General features: G+C 40.9%; 1 pseudogene; it reads left to right on the forward strand.

Moving 5' to 3' along the window:
* Positions 1-685: 685 nt before the first annotated feature.
* The window catches only part of LOC138753128 (probable aminopeptidase NPEPL1), a 30,852-nt pseudogene continuing 13,316 nt past the window's right edge, over positions 686-18,221 (forward strand).

Below are 18,221 nucleotides of genomic sequence, written 5' to 3' on the forward strand. Positions count from 1 at the left end.
AGAACAGCCAAACTCAGCAGTCAAAAATGATGATGTATATGTGTGCCTTGATTGGGTCACAATTAACTTGTGGTTTGACAGATTTAGCAGGTTCTCTAGAAGTAAAATAATGTTACTGTGTAACATCTAAAAGCAGCAATTAAAAGAGGATGGAATAATCATCCAATAACCTGGAAAATTTGGCAGGCCATGCCAGATTTACTGAGTTTTACTGTAGAAGGAATTTAGAAAAGTTGCTTCATTTACATGTGGATTTAGAACTGCAAAATAAAAATTAAAAAAACATTAATAACAATAGATTTTGAAGTTATTAGAAAAAGATTGCCACAGAACTTTAAAAAAAAATTCTTATCAAATTAAATTCTACTTTTAGATATAAAGTCACCAATTCTTCATGGGTGACCTTTAAGGGGAGCCAGGGCTATAAATGTTGATCTGACACCAGCAGATTTTGACATAGTAAGGGGATTAACGGACATGGGGGAAAGGAAGGTAGTTGAAGATGAGCCCATCATCAGATCAGCCATGATCTCATTAAATGGCAGGGCAGGCTTGACGGGCCGGATGGCCGACTCCTGCTCCTATTTCTTATGTCCTTATAATGCATTAATCTGACTTTTCTCATTTTCGGTTGAACTTTTGGCAGAAGATTGGTGACATTTGTCCTTCGTAATGTGCTATCGTAATGGAGCTGTGGGTACATAATTAAGGTGATATGGATTGAGTGCAGGTCAGTGGGACTACGCAAGAAAAAGTGGTTCGGCACACACGACAGAGGGGCTAAAGTGGCCTGTTTCTGTGCCATAATTGTTTTATGGTGTTTTATTCATGTGGTTTTTCCTTTCATTGCACCAATTCAACAGTTGTGGACAAAATAGTTTGGCTCTGGAACACAAATGTTTGCAAGCATTTATTTTGTTACTGAAGATTGTTGCAATGTTATGGTTAAATTCCTTCATTTGATGCCATGCACACATCTGTTCTTCTGGGGATTGCTGAAAAACAAACCTGAGGGATCTGAGATTATCATTCCCCTTTCACCAGAGGGCCATACCACTGCCACCAACTGCTCCTGGTGCAGTGCCAATTAGTGATACAAATAAGTGACTCACCATAGATCGAAAAGGGATTGCTTTGCCGTCTGCCATTAATTGCATTTACTCTCTTGGATAACGAGAGAAAAAAGCATTATTGTAGAAAATCTTTGCGTTTTTTGAATAATATGTTTCACATAAAATTTCAAAGTGTGTATAATGGTAATTTTTTCTGTGAAGGGCCAAGTAACCATTGTAATATTGCTCTATTTATTGTTCAGGTCTGTCAGACTGCACTGAGAACCTTGAATCCAAATCCAATAGATACTTGCTCTCTGTGGCTGAACTATGCCCTTGTGGCAGCACTCCCATCCAAAGTCAGTCGCCAAAACAGTCCATCTTCAGCTCACTTTCTCACACGACTGATTTGGAATTCCCTGACTGGAAGAATTAACCAGTGTATTAACCAGTGATCTGTTCACTTTTGTTCATGTTGCATCCCGTTATTATTAGGGGATTTTTATTTTCTGAACACTTATTGAAGTTAATGCTCGATATGTTTATGATAAAATATCACCCATCGCTTTGGTAACTTTTCTTTTCTTAGACTTTATTTCATTCAAAAGTAATGGGAATTTTCATGGGAAGTGCAAAACCTTCATTTACATCAGTGGTTTTCAAACTTCCCACTCACATAGCACTAAGTAATCCCTATGCCGTCGGTGCTCTGTAAGGGATTGCTTAGGGTTGTATGTGAGTGGGAAGGAAAGGTTGAGAACCACTGCTCTAGACTCCATTGTTACTGAGCAAAATTGTCATTAGCCCCTTTCTTTTGGAGTTATGAAACCGTACACATAATGAGTCAATGAGGTACGATTAAAACAGTGGTTTTCAAACATTTTCTTTCTACTCGCGTACCACTTTAAACAACCCCTTACAAATCACAGAGTACCTATGGCATAGGGATTACTTAAAGTGGTATGTGAATGGAAAGAAAACGTTTGAAAACCACTGATTTACATGCATGTTTGGAGTGTTGTCTTTATAAAAATAAATTCAAAGGAGTTGACTGGTTAAGAAGTTATAAATATGTGGTTAGGATTAACATTCTGGGGCCTTTGCCCCATAAACATCATAGAACATTACAGCACAGTACAGGCCCTTTGACCCACGATGTTGGTCGACCTATGCAAACCTACTCAACAATTTAAATTGTGTGGGATAATTCTGGTGTAGGAGTTGCCTTGCTTGGATAGCATGCAAAATGAAGCACTTACTTTATCTCAATATATGTGACAATAAATATTTCAATAATTGTTATTATAACAGAGCCAATTTGTGCACAGCCAGCTATCAAAAACAGCATTGTCGTGCAAAATTAGGATTGATACTGAGGGAATTGTTGGAGGAAGGTCAGCAGATCGGACAGCATCTATATGTAGAAATGTTCAGTTAATGTTTCAGCTTTGAATCATTTATCAAAACTAAAATAGAATAGGTGAAATTACATATATAAAGGGGAAAAGAAGCTGGGTGAAGGGTGAGGTGATAAAGGACAAAAGGTGTGAGGCCAAAGAATCTCACCGAATGGAAACAGCCCCTTCGACCCAACTTGCCCACGCCATCCAAAACATCCCCCCTCCCTGCGTTTGACCTATATCCCTGTAAACCCGCTCTATCCCTGTATCTGTTTAATTCTTTTTGTAAATCTTAAACTGCTTGCCTTAACCACCTCCTCCTGAAGCCCGCCCGCTGTGCCTGTACCTTGGAATGTTGAGCTGACAGTCCTGCCCCTCTCTTAACTAGGTTTCTGTAATGGCTACTACATCCCATTTGTATATTTTATCCATCTTATTGGACAAGCCTGTAGCATTAAAATAGGTGTAATTTAAAGCAACATTCCTCCTTCGCTCCCTGCCCGTTCCTCAGCCACTAAACTTACTCTCATCATTCTCTATACCAACCTAATCTCTCACCTGCCTCTGTCCTATACATAGGATCCTACTCCCTGCTAATCTAGTTTAACCTTCCTTCCCCCCCCTCCCCACCCCCTTTCCAGGATGTTGGTCCCTCTCTGGTTCAGCTACAACATCTCCTTCTTGAGGTGGAGAGATGGGTAGAGGAAGAAACTATTAAGAAGGATATGGGGAAAAAAAAGTGAGAGAGAGGAAATAATAAGTCCAGCAGAAGGTTTAAAAGAAAAGAGAGGGGAACAGTGGAATCAGATGGGGATGGGAGTTATTTAAAATTAGAAAAATCAGTGTTCACACCATTAGATTTAAGGCATCCAGGAGGAATACGAGGTGTTGTTCCTCAAGTTTAGCCTTGCCATGATGATAGATGAGGCCAACGACAGACACTTTACTGTAGGAACGGTTGGGGGAGGTAAAATGGTTTGTTACCAGAAGCACCAGTTTAGACCCACAAGTAGAACGTAGGTTTTCGGGAACTCGTCACCCAATCTGATTTTTATATTGATGGGCAAATAGGTTATTAGTTTTTATGCCAATTCGAGAATAAAAATTTAGTGCCTGCTAGGATGAGATAAAATCTTAAGATTACCAGAAGAAACAAAGACATGTAAACATCATGCACTTCCTTTAATATAATTCAATCACTTTTTTTGGGGGGGGGGTATAATTATAGCATCTGCAATTTTAGTCTGTCCTAGGATACCTAGTGGTATTGTCCTTGTTTTTAAGTAAGATGATTAAATATTTATTAAAGGTTTGCATACCTCGGGGTTCAAATCCATACATCTCTCAAGGTCGCCGTACAGGTTGACAGGATAGTTAAGAAGGCCTATGGGATGCTGGGCTTCATTAATGGGGGAATTGAGTTCAGGAGTAGAGAGATTGTGTTGCAATCTACAAATCTCTGATGAGACCACCCTTCGAGTATTGTGTTCAGTTCTGGTTACCTCATTACAGGAAGGATGTGGAAGCTACGGAGAGGAGTTTTACCAGGATGTTGCCTAGATTGGGAGACAAGATTAGCAGAGCTGGGACTTTTCTCTTTGGAGCATAGAGAGATGAGAGGAGACTTAATAGAGGTCTAGAAAGTTATGAGAGGCATAGATAGGGTGGACTGCCAGCGCCTGTTTCCCAGGGCAGGAATAGCAAACACCAGAGGACATGTGAACAAAGTGAAGGGAGGGAAGTTTAAGGGAGACATGAGGGGAAAGTTTTTTTTTATGCAGAGAGTTGTGGGTGCCTGGAATGCCTTGCCAGGGATGGTGGTGGAGGCTGAAACATTACGGGCATTGAAGAGATTCTTAGGTACATGGATGGAAGAAAAGTGGAGGGTTACGTAGTAGGGAGGGTTTAGTACTTTTTTTTTAGGAATATATGGATCGGCATAAAAGGTAAAGGTTCCATTATTGTCAAGTAATACATCATTTAGAATGTAACATAAATGAAATTCTTCAACTTTGTCTACAGTAAGGAAGATAGAGTCACCACTTTGTCCAATGCCCCTCACAGAAATGAGGCCCCAGTGAGGAATGAACTCGCAACCCCAGTTTATAAGACCAGTTCTCTAACCACTGAGCTATTGGAGCTCCCAACATTACAGGCCTGTACTGTGCAGTAGTGTTCTATGTTCTGTGTCTTATGTACATGAATCCCTTCTCTTGAATTTTATTAGTGGCACTGGAACTTGTCTTTTTTATAGAAAATTACAGCTCAGTGTAGGCCCTTCGTCTGCCAATAGTTACCTACCTGCAAAAAAACTCTTCCTACCTGATAACCCTCTATTTTTCTTTTATCAAAGCGCCTTTCTCTCTAAATGCCCGTATTGTTCCAGTCTCCACCGCCACCCCTGGCAATGCATTCCAAGCACTCCAGGGTAAAAGAAAAAAAAACTTGTCCCTGATGTCTCCACTAAACTTTCCTCCCTTCCCTTTATACAGATGTCCTCTAGTGTATGCTGCTCCCTCCTTTTGGTGGGGTTGGGGGGCAGAGGGAGGAAGGTGTTGGCTGTCTAACTTGTGTATATCTCTCATAATCTTGTAATCCTCTATTAAGTCACCTCTCATCCTTATTCGCCCTCCAAAGAGAAAAGTCCCAGCTCTGCTAATCTTGCCTCATAAGGCATATTTTCCAATCCAGGCAACATCCTGGTAAATCTCCTCTGCACCCTCTCCTTATCTTCCACATCCTTCCTGTAAAGAGGTGACCCAGAACTGAACACAATATTCTAAGTGTGGTCTCACCAGAGATTTATAGAGCTGCAACATTACCTCACGACTTCCATTTAAATCACTTTCACAAGTCATCTGCTTTTAAATGAAATATCCATTTGTGCTTAACGTTCTATTAGAAGTGATTGCTAAATCAGATATCAATTGTTGTTAAAGGGAGATCAAACACAACAGAGTCTGGAAAATTGAATTGTAATGCATGACGCACGGCTTCAAGAAAAATAAACCTCTCAGTTTTTTGAGAAACAAGAAAGCCAAAAAAAAACCCACTATTTGACCATTGAACAATGTTGCCCATGTGTATCCTCAATTAAAGAAGAGCAGCAGCTTTTTATTTGTGGGAACAAGTAGCCATTCAGTTCGATCACAGCAGATCTTTGACTTTGCAAGCATTATCCACATTATCCCTTCCTTTAAACCTCAATTCTCTTAATATCCAAAAATGTATCAATTTCTATCCAATTCAGATAGGGTTATTATTTCATTTTCAGACAATTGTTTTAACTTGTTGTGGTTGTATCCTTTATTTCAGTTAGTCTGTGAATACGCTGAAGTTTTTGGCTTAGCCTGTGCACTAACGAGGCCGTTTCCTCTATTCACTCGGCGCACTGGGTTGCCTGAAGACAAACTCTCAGTTATTGTCGAGTTTATTCAGGTGGGAGAAAATACTGACCCACTCTGTGTGAATCTACACTTGCAGTAAGTAATTGCACAGTTAGAAAGGGATACAATAAATTGTACTTAAAACTCATTTGCACTTGCTGTTTGTTTTCATTGTTCCCAATTCTTTGTAGTTTGATGGTAATGACTTGAAGTGAACTGCTCTTGGCTTGTCTAAATATATAATTAGGTCAACTTCTGGTATCTCCTACTTAATAAATCACGTTCAGTCTTCTCAAAGTAGTAATAGACTGTAAAAGTAAAAGTTTTCAGTGATGTTTAAGTTGTGATATAATCAATCATGGGGACACATTCTATTTTAAACTGGGGGAGTAACATCTGCTGCTTTGATGATCCTTGCATCAAAGCCTGGTTCCAGAGATTTTTGGAACATTGTAGTTCGTACTTTCCCAAAAACCCTTTCATTATCTCCATCGTATTCTGAAATTGGTGTTATTTTTGACTCCTGATTTGTTTTTGTTTCTTCTTACTGGTGCCTTCACATTTCCTTGGATATATTTTTAATTTCCAGCCTTAGTGAAAGCAAGGTGAAAGTAAACTACTTATTACAAAGTATCAAGCAGCTTTTTTCCTCTTTGTTATTTAACCTTGCTCTGTACTTGTGAAGTTTTAGTGCGTGTTGATCACCTGGATTTTATAATTCCTTTCAAGATCATCAAACGAATCATCACTGTTGAAATGCATTTTAATTGACTTCGAATGGTGACTGCAGTCATTTTAAGTGAAGTTTATTGTCATCTGATTTCACAAGTACAAACCGATGAAACAGCGTTCTCCAGTCCTCGGTGCAAAAACACGCAGACACCCAACCTGACATAATACACGTACAAGCAACACATATGCAGGACAAGTATTTCATCTCTAAATAAATCAATAGTTTCATGAATATAAGAGTCTTGGCTGGTTAGTGTGAGCAGTTCCCTTGGTCGTTCAGCATTCTCACTGCCTGTGGGAAGAAGCTGTTCCTCAGCCTGGTGGTGTTGGCACTGATCCTCCTGTATCTCTTCCCTGACAGGAGCAGCTGAAAAATACAATGTGTAGGGTGGAAGAGTCCTCAGTAATTTTTTTGCGCCCTCTTCAGACAACAATCCCAGTAGATCACATCAATTTTGGTGGTGGGGGGGTGGGGGGGGGTGGTTGGGGGGAAAAGAAAGAGAGAGAGAGAGAGAGAGGAAGGCTCCCGTGATCCTCTCTGCCACTCTTACTGTCTTGTTGGATTGACTTCCGATCCATTTCTCTGCCGCCACTGTACCACACTGTGATGCAGCTGCCCAGGGCACTCTTGCTAGAGCTCCTGTAGAAGATTGACTCGATGGTGGCCGGTAGCCTTACCCACTTCAGTCTTCTCAGGAAGTGCAGCCACTGTTGCGCCTTCCTGACAAGTGGAGAGATGTTGAGTGTCCACGATTGGTCACTAGTTAAGTGAACTCCAAGGAACTTGGTGCTCTCCACGCTCTCTACTACAAAGTAATTGATGTGTAGTCGAGAGTGGCTGTTCTGGTCCACGATTATCTCCTTTATTCCTTTGTCTTGTCCATATTGAGACGAATATTGTTACTTTCGCACCATTTCACAAGATTTTCCACCTCCACACACACACAAAGTATCATACTCTTCACACACAAAATGCACAAAGCATCAATAATGTTGAACTTTTAGAGCCTATTTATGAAGAGTTCAATGTTTTTCTCGCCCCTGTAAGGGGCAACCTGGGCATAATAGCCTTTATTTCATGTAGTATCTTAAATGTTTTTCAGAATAGTTGCTTTCCAGAGCCATAAATCTTGATGACTTGAGCAAAGTTGGTTTTAAACTGGAAAATTGCTTACTTCAGTCTGTGAAATGCAGCGCACCACCTAGTTTTAAACATTAAGGTGCTATTCAATGTTAGTTTTCCAGTACTTAACCACTTTTTAATTTCATAGTGTCTGTTAAATGTTGCTGAAGGCATCCGGTTGGTAGCTCGTATTGTGGATATGCCGTGCTGTGAAATGAATACTGATGGCTTCCTTACGGTGAGCACTTTTTACACAGAGGCATAAACTTACTCCGCTCATTCTCTCCTGTACTTCAGACTTAATATCAATTGTGTCAGACTGAATTTTGCCAAAACCCCAATGGTTATAGGTAAAATAATGATTTTTATGCTGCTCTTGAAAAACGGTAGAGATTTGTGAAATATTCGGATTTATTAACTATATAAATTTTGTCCCTGAGCCCTTTCGTTACAGTATTAATCTTTATCCAGTTTCGTGGAACAGTACAGCACCACAAAGGTACCTGCACCAGCAACATCTGCAAGCAGTGCATTCCAAATTCCAGCTCCATTCACTTATGATCCTTTCTCCTTTATTTTATACTCGTGACCACTAATCCTCAACTCCTCTGCCAACAGGAACTCTTTCCACTCTCATACAGCATGGAATAGGCCCTTACAGCCCTCCTCCTGCCAACCAATATGGCAATCTTGGCTAATCCCATTTGCCTGCATTTGGACAATATCCCTCTTCATCTCGCCTGTCTATAAATCTGCCCAAGTGTCATTTGAATGTTGTTGCTCTCTCTCGCTCCCACTCATTTTCATCTTATTTCCCTTTTACCCTACCTCCAGTCCACATATTAACATACGGAGGTTGTAGGTTTAGGTGGTACAGGTTCATGGGCTGAAGCGCCTGTACTGTGCAGTATGTCTCATTTAAAAAATATAATGCCCTCTTGCCTATTGGCCTGTGCACCTCCCACCCTCTCCTCCCACCCTTTTGTTCGCACATCTGACTGATTTTCCCACCCTCTTGTTCACGCATCTGACTGATTTTCAACGTTCCTGATGAAGGATTTAAACCTGAAATGACGACTGCATTTTACTTCCTCTGGATATTTCACCAGCACTTTTGAACATTGGCTTAAAGAATTAACAGTGTGTGTGCTTTTTTATATATATATATATATATATATATATATATATCTTCTTCTTCAGCATGATGCTGAACCAAGCCATGAAAGACCTCAACAATGAAGACGCTGTTTACAACTGGTACCCCACGGATGGCAGTCTCTTCAATCTGAGGCGCCTGCAAGCTCACACCAAGACACAAGAGAAACTTGTCCGTGAACTACTCTTTGCAGATGATGCCACTTTAGTTGCCCATTCAGAGCCAGCTCTTCAGCGCTTGACGTCCTGTTTTGCGGAAGCTGCCAAAATGTTTGGCCTGGAAGTCAGTCTGAAGAAAACGGAGGTCCTCCATCAGCCAGCTCCCCACCTTGACTACCAGCCCCCCCCACATCTCCATCAGGCACACAAAACTCAAAACGGTCAACCAGTTTACCTATCTCGGCTGCACCATTTCATCAGATGCAAGGATCGACAACGAGATAGACAACAGACTCGCCAAGTGCCTTTGGAAGACTACACAAAAGAGTCTGGAAAAACAACCAACTGAAAAACCTCACAAAGATAAGCGTATACAGAGCCGTTGTCATACCCACACTCCTGTTCAGCTCCGAATCATGGGTCCTCTACCGGCATCACCTACGGCTCCTAGAACGCTTCTACCAGCGTTGTCTCCGCTCCATCCTCAACATTCACTGGAGCGCCTTCATCCCTAACATCGAAGTACTCGAGATGGCAGAGGCCGACAGCATCGAGTCCACGCTGCTGAAGATCCAGCTGCGCTGGGTGGGTCACGTCTCCAGAATGGAGGACCATCGCCTTCCCAAGATCGTGTTATATGGCGAGCTCTCCACTGGCCACCGTGACAGAGGTGCACCAAAGAAGAGGTACAAGGATTGCCTAAAGAAATCTCTTGGTGCCTGCCACATTGACCACTGCCAGTGGGCTGATATCGCCTCCAACCGTACATCTTGGCGCCTCACAGTTCGGCGGGCAGCAACCTCCTTTGAAGAAGACCGCAGAGCCCACCTCACTGACAAAAGACAAAGGAGGAAAAACCCAACACCCAACCCCAACCAACCAATTTTCCCCTGCAACCGCTGCAACCATGTCTGCCTGTCCCACATTGGACTTGTCAGCCACAAACAAGCCTGCAGCTGATGTGGACATTTACCCCCTCCATAAATCTTCGTCCGCGAAGCCAAGCCAAAGAAAGAAAGAATATATATCTATATATATATATACATATATAATATATTTAATTTAAAAAAATGCTTTCTGCTGTTTGTGGGTTGGCAACTTTTCTACCTACTTAATCTGAATCCGTCTACATGATCGAGTCCTTTGCTCGTTAAGTGTCCTGAAATGTTTCAACATGATTGAGTCCTTTGCTCGTTAAGTGTCCTGAAATGATACAGAAATTCCCTCCACATTTACTTGGATTATGTATTATTGGAACAAGGAAGTTGATTAGTTTTAGTTCACCTGAGTAATTTATAAACTGAGGGGTTGAAAGTTACATCATTTTGGGAAATTAACACTAGTTTTACAAAACACTGTAAAACTTATATTTTACTTATTGCCGGAATCACCTCAGTAGCTTGTATAGCTTCTCATATTAAAGCTTTATACCTGAGAGAGATTCATTACTTTATTTTTCCTTTACTTTCTTGCTACTAGGAAATGAATCATGTTGGATCTGAGCTGGGCATTATTCCCACCATTATCCGTGGAGAGGAACTTAATCACAAGGGCAGAATTCTTTATCTTATTTAGTAAGCTCTAGTATTTGCACTTGAAATCTGCAGGGCATTGAATCAAATGCAAGTACAAGTGGCACTTGGGGCATTTCTTTTTCAGCCGGTACATACACAATGATCTTTTAAAAAAAAACAATTGACATCTTGCACAGTATGTCTTGCTTTCTGTGCCATTGATTTCCCATGACTGAGGGGACAAAATATACGTCGAACCATAGAACGTTACAGCACAGAAAAACAGGCTCTTCTGGTCCGTGCCAACCAATAAAACTAGCTAGTCCCACTGACCTGCTCTCATTCCATAACCCTCCAGACTACTCTTATCCATGTGGAACCTTGTCAAAGGCCTTACTAAAGTCCATGTAGACAACATCCACAGCCTTTCCCTCATCAACCTTACTGGTAACTTCCTCAAAAAACTCTACAAGATTTGTTAAACACGACCTACCTGCACAAATCCATGTTGACTCCCCTTAATCAGCTGATGATGGTCCAAATAACGATATATCCGATCTCTCAGAAATCCTTCAAATAATTTATAAACTACTGACATCAGGATCACTGGCCTATAGTTGCCTGGTTTACTCTTGGAGACCTTCTTAAACAGCGGGACAACATGAGCCACCCTCCGATCCTCCAGAACCTCCCCCGTGACTAAGGACATTTTGAGTATGTCTGCCGGGGCCCGGCAATTTCAACACGTCTCCCTCAAGGTGTGGGGGGATATATCCGGTCCAGAGGATTTGTCTACCTTTATTCATTACAAGGCAGCACGTCCGTCCTCCTTAAACTCCATATGTTGATGGGTCTTCTATTTGTTTCCCTTCCATTCTTATTCACAATGCCAGTTTCCTGCATAAATACCGATGCAAAAAAAATTGTTTAAGATCTTCCCCCCCCCATGTATTAATGTGGATTTTCTGCAAGTCTTAAAATACATTTCAGAATGTGAAAGCTAGCCAATAATTGTTGTAAACAAGTTGCCGATAAACTGGAATGACGCGTTGAATGCTGGAGGATCTCCGCGTGTCAGGCAGTACTCATGAAAGGCAATCGAAGTCCTGATTGAAGGGTTTTGGCCTGAAATGTTACCTTCCATGGATGCTGTCTGACCTGCTGAGCTCCTCCAGCATTTTGTGTGTTGCTTCATAATTGTTACATTTGTATGAATTTTTTTAACTGTAAAATTGCGGTGCTTGTATTTTCATTATTATTTTTTATTTGGGTCAAGAAACAGAAAATGCTGAATTACTTAGCAGCATATACGGAAAGAGAAACTGGTGGAAACCAGATGAAGGTCTTTGATCAGCAACATTGGATTTTTCCACCATAGATACTGTCTGGCCCATGTGAGAATTATGTTTCTCAACAACAACTGACAAGTAATGTGCAAGTAAATAGTGAGGGAATCAATTATTATAGCTTATGCATTTAACATTTTGACAAGCTAACAACATTCCTAGTACAGTAAAGCTCCTGTTATCCATAATTCAAGCAAGTGGCAGCCTCAAGCAATTGGCAAAAAAAATGCAGAAAATATATAGATAAATTGGGGTGGCACGATTGGCGTAGTGGTTAGTGCAACATGTGTACAGCGCCAGCGATTGGGACTGGGGTTCAAATCCCATGCTATTTGTAAGGAGTTGGTACGATCTTCCCGTGCCTGCGTGGGTTTTCCTTGGGGGCTCCGATTTCCTCCCACGGTTCAAAACGTACCGGGGGTTAGGCTAATTGGGTGGCACATACTTGTGGGCCAAACTGGCCTGTAACTGTGCTGTATGTCTAAAATTATTAAAAATTAATAAATTATTTTAAAAAACCCACGAACATTTCAAATTAGTGCCCCCATGAGTTAGTTCACCGATCGTGCAACACACAATCTCAAGCAACCAGAAAATTCACATACCTACCGATCCCATATGTGCTGGATATGAGGGGTTTTACTGTAATAATAATAATGCCTTGGCTCTGTGAAATACTTTTTAAATTAAAGTATCCAGAATGAAGTTATAATACTGATGAACCTGATTTTGATCTTAATAGGACTATGGTCCAAAACAATATTAGTGTTTAGTGTTCTTGGAAGATTCATTTTAGCACAATGGATTAGTATAGTGGGAACAATTTTTAACCCCAGGTTTTTCTTTAAATAAACCTGTCTTCTGTTGTGGCCAGGTGGTATGTAATACCAAAATGATATGTAACACCATAAAAATTATTTTGTAATTTGTACCGTCCTTTTAAGATTTGATGTTTTTAAATGCATGAACATTGAATTGATCTTAATTTATAGACGCACATGTCAGGGATGAAGAGAAATTGTGGAGGAGCTGCAGCAGTTCTTGGAGCTTTCCGAGTGAAACAGGTAGACACATCTCTCTCTGTCTGGCAGGAGGTCACCATAGAAACATAGAAACATAGAAGATAGGAGCAGGAGTAGGTCATTCGACCCTTCGAACCTGCTCCGCCATTCAACGAGATCATGGCTGATCTTAAAGTTCAGTACCCCGTCCCCGCCTTCTCTCCGTAAGCTTTAATACCCTTATACTGAAGAAATAGATCTAATTCCCTCTTAAATATATTTAATGAACCTGCCTCTACTGCCCCCTGTGGCAATGAATTCCACAGATTCACCACCCTCTGGGTAAAGAAATTCCTCCTCATTTCGGTCCTAAATGGTTTGCCTATTATCCTCAAACCATGGCCCCGGGTTCTGGATTTTCCCATCATCGGAAACATCCCATCTGCATCCATTCTGTCCAGTCCTGCCAGAATTTTATAGGTCTCTATGAGATCCCCTCTCAATCTTCTAAACTCCAGCGAGTACAATCCCAATTTGCGCAATCTTTCCTCATAAGTCATTCCTGCCATTCCATGTATCAGCCTGGTGAATCGCCTCTGCACTCCCTCCATTGCAAGAACATCTTTCCTTAGATAAGGAAACCAAAACTGCACACAATACTCCAGGTGGGGTCTCACCAAGGCCCTGTACAGCCGCAGTAAGGTATCTTGTTCCTATACTCAAAGGCCAACATACCATTTGCCTTTTTAACCGCGTGCTGTACCTGCATGCTCGCCTTCAGAGACTGGTGTACAAGTACCCCTAGGTCTCTCTGCACTTCCAGAGCAATCTTTTTACTTAAAAGTTTTGATTAGTGCAACTTTTGTTCCACTTTCTTCTTTTGTCGATCTTTCCTGGTGCTGTGATTATCGGGGAACATATGTAGTTGTACTGGACCCATACTTTTAAGAGAGGTGCCTTTCAAATGGTGGGCACTATGTCAGCGGCTTCCAAAGTTCTATAGATTTCAGAATTGTTTCTGTAGATTGAAGGGTATCAAATGTCATGCACTGTCAGACTAAGACTATCTGCAAATTGGAGGAACAACACCTCATCTTTTGACTGAGCACCATCCAACTGGATGGCATTAATATCAACTTCTCTAGTTTTCAGATAAACCTCCCCCCCTCACTTCTCCTTTCCTCTAGTTCTTTTTATCTCTCCCCACTTCTCTCTGTCTCCTTTCACAGAGCTAAAAATCAATTCTCACCTTTCCTGTTATTATGTCCAATTAATCCTTTTTGTTTGTTGGCCTGGACGATCTCCCCCTCCCATTCTCCCCCCTAGTCTTTAATTCAGGCACCTACCTGCTTTTTCCTTATGCCTTAAAGAAGGGCTCAGGCCTGAAATGTCAGTAATATTATTTTACCTCCTATGGAAGCTGGGAGACTGGCTGAGTTCCTCCAGCATTTACTGTGTGTGTTTTTTTTTTAAAACTATCAAATGTAACCCCATGGTGAGAGAAAGCCAAGAACCACCAACCAGTTCACTTAACATTAGGTGAAGGAACTGAAGAATTAAACAATAGGGTATCTTGCTGGGGGTGGGGGAAAGATTGAGTGGAATCGAGATGGATTTATGAAAGGAAAATTATGTGTGATTTATCTGCTGCAGTTCTGTGAAGATGCAAGATGGATGAGGGAAAACCGATGCATGTTAATGTACTGTATTTGGATCTTTGGAAAGCTTCCAATGAAGCCCTATTGAGGAAGCTGGTCAACAACAGTGGAGCATGTGAAATTGGAAATAAATTGCTGATCTCGATTGAGAGTAGGTTATTGGTCACAAAGCAAAAGAAGATCATCATTTGGCAAGCTATGAATCGTGAGATGTTGCAGATCTCACTTACTACCAATGTCCACCATTTCCCCAAGGTCACCAAATGTCATACGCCAAGTTGACTAAGCCAGGTGGGATTGTGGTATAGAAGAAGAGAATATGGACTAAGTGAGTGCATAGTCACTTGAATAGAAGCTAGAATGTAAAGGGCAACGGGTCCCAGTGAGTTGAAAGGGAGGGTGAGATCTGGGACTCCAGTGATTTACAGGAACCATGTCCCTGGTGAATTGGGACCATCACAAATATTATCCGATGAGTCAGATGCAAACTTTCAGGATTTCAACATTGGAGTGTCACTGTACCGTTAGCACAGATGATTCATGTAGGGATGCCATTGCTGCTGTGTTTTTTTAAAAGTTTGTTCCATGTTTTAAATAGTTCCATGTCATTCTTGATGTAGTGAGTGAAACCTGAAATTCTACAGACTCTTGTGATTGAGGTAAAAACACACCATGATGCTGGAGGACTCCGCTCTCGCAGCGTCTATAAGAGATAAAGATATGTTGCTGATGCTTTGGCCTGAGTCCTCCTCAAGGAATAAGCAAAGAAAACCGAGGAAATTTTGATTATAGGGTTCAGACCCAAAAACATCAATCATTCTCTTTCTCCCACTTGTGCTGCCAGACCCACTGTGTTCCTCCAGCAGATTTTTACTTTGCTCTAGGTACAAGATTCCTTATGTGAAAAGCAATAGTGCAGAACATGTAACATTACACACTATTTCCTTCTGCCTACCAGATAGAGTCACCAATTGTGTCACCCAGCATCCCTTACAGTATAACCATTTTACCATATAACCATTTACGGAGCGGAAACAGGCCATGTTGGCCTTTCGAGTCCGCACCGGTTCACTGATTTTGTGCGCCCTCTTCAGGCATTGGTCCCGGTAGATCTTCATTCAATAACGATGGGCGAATTCAATGCAGGTGGAATCAGTCGTAGAAATGTTTGTGAAACGTGCAGTTCAATACTTCTGGGCACATTCAATACAGGGTCAATCTAAAATTTGAACCTCCCTGATTAACCTCCCACGAGGGACCTTGTCAAAGGCCTTTCTAAAGTCCATGTAGACAACATCCACAGCTTTTCCTTCATCAACTTTCCTGGTAACCTCCTCGAAAAACTCCATAAGATTGGTTAAACACAACTACCACACACAAACCCATGTTGACTATCCTTAATCAGTCCCTGGCTACCCAAATACTCTGAGATGTTCCTCTGCTTTCTCCTTTGTCTAACTCTATGAAGAACTTCTACAAATCTTGCTTCACTTTTCTTTTAGGCCCATATTTACTGGGCATAGCACTGTAACTAATTGAGGTGTCCTCAATTTCATTTTTTTTTGAACTTGTATGAAAGGGAAGCAAAGGAGAATCCCTTTAGTGTCACTGAGTGTCCGAGGATTTGTTTCCAGCGCTCCTGTAGCTGCACAGATTCCAGTTTGATCCATTGGCAACCCTGTTTAAGCCCAGAGGACCCCAAGGCCCAGCAGCAATAGAAATTCACCAAGACAAATGGTTACTTAAACAAAAGTTGCTTTTAATTATCTTTAAACATGAAAACAGCGGGGGGGGGGGGGGGGGGCGTGGCAAGATGGTGTAGAGTCTAGACGTGCGGTCTCGACCTCTCTGGCCAGACTTTTAAATACCAGTTTTTTAACCCTTTGTTTCCAAGTTTAAACTTTTTAAATTTTAGTTTAAAGTATTAAGGAATTATTATGGCTGCTAATGGTAAAAAGACTAAATCTCAAGTTCAAAAGAAGATACATTTTCGAAGTGTTGAAGATCTGGGGCCTAGACGACTTGAAACAGCCCCAGGCTCAATGTCTTCATTGCCTAAATCCCAAAGATCGCCTGTGGAGGCTGAAAAGGAAATGCATCAGGCAGCATTACAATCTGAAGAAATCGTTTTTCTTCACGAATGGATGAGAAAACAACAAGATGCGGGGGGAGACCAGCGGCAACCCCCTGAGGAAGTCGGGATGCCGTCGCTGGGAGTCCAGACCCGCAGTAAATCTTTTAAAATGCCTTTTTTTGAATTGCAGCAGGAGCTGCAGTTACCTTGTTCTGCCACCATTTCAGAAAGAGCAGAGCTGAGATTTACGGATTCACAATATATGCAACTAAATGCAGTTATTCAACCTATGTTGACATCTCCAATGAATGAGATGGTTCAAATGAATGCTGGTATAAGTTCAGAATTAAATATGGTTAAGACACGTGTGGATGCATCTTATGAAGAATGAAAAAAATTTCAGACTGCTTTTTTGGACTGTAAACAACAAGTGACTTCTAACATTGAAAAAGTGTTGAAGGTGGAAAAATCAGTCATAGAATTAGGAGATCGTGAGAAGGAGCTAGAAAGAAAAATAGATTATTTGGAAAATCAAAGCAGAAAGAATAATGTGAAAATTATTGGTTTGCCAGAAGGTATAGAAGGACAAGACCCTCTTCGTTTCTTTAAAGACTGGATTCCACAAATATTAGGACAAGAATTTTTCTCTGGGGGATTGGCACTGGAAAGAGCCCATAGAGCTTTAAGAAGAATACCCTCAGCTGGTCAACCCCCGAGGCTAGAGAAGCAATACTTTGACTTGCAGTACAAAATGCGAGACAATGACAAACCCCATTAATGATTCAGAATAGCAGAGTTCTTTTTTTAATCCTGATCTGAGTCAAGATGTCATTCGACGTCGATTTAATCCAGTTAAATAAGTTTTGTGGCATAAAGGTTATAAGTCTACTTTTCGTTACCCTGCAGTGTTGAAGGTCTTTTACGGAGACTATCAATTTCGGTTATTTGAAACTGATTGTGAAGCAATGATTTTTGCTGACTCATTGCCAGATATAAGAGGACAAAGACGTAGCTCACCATTATCTCCTAAAGAAAAATTTGGTAGTTCTGGAAGCGAAAGAAATGGCAGAAATGGAAAAACGGGAATGGAAAGAGTCCACATCCTTCTGAAATGGGATCTTCAAGATTGGAATCTTTTGGATGAAAATAAGAATTTTCTTATTTTGTCTTTTGTTATTATGATATTTTGATGTTATTGACTGTTTGTCTGGGGAGGGCGAGATTTGCACTAAGTACTTTACTAGTCATCAGCCACTGGTGGGTGACCCACACCCAATTTTTGTTTAGGGGATTACTACATTTTGTTTTTTTTTGGGGTTGGGACTTTTTAAAGACTTTTAAAACTTTTTTCTTAGTTTTTAATATGTGATTTTTTTAAATTGGAGGGCCTATATATGTTGATTTGAGTTTTTATATAAAGATATTATTGGTATTTAGTAATAATAGTAGATATGTCAAAGCTGAGGTTTGCTACTTTTAATGTTCAAGGATTAAATAGTACAATTAAACGTAAGCGAGTCTTGGCGTATATTAAGAAAATGAAAATTGATACTGCCTTTTTACAAGATACACATTTGAATGTGAAGGAAAGTGTGAAATTAAAAAGGGATTGGGTTGGGTA

This window comes from Narcine bancroftii, chromosome 2 (genome assembly GCF_036971445.1).
Source record: "Narcine bancroftii isolate sNarBan1 chromosome 2, sNarBan1.hap1, whole genome shotgun sequence".
NCBI lineage: Eukaryota > Metazoa > Chordata > Chondrichthyes > Torpediniformes > Narcinidae > Narcine > Narcine bancroftii.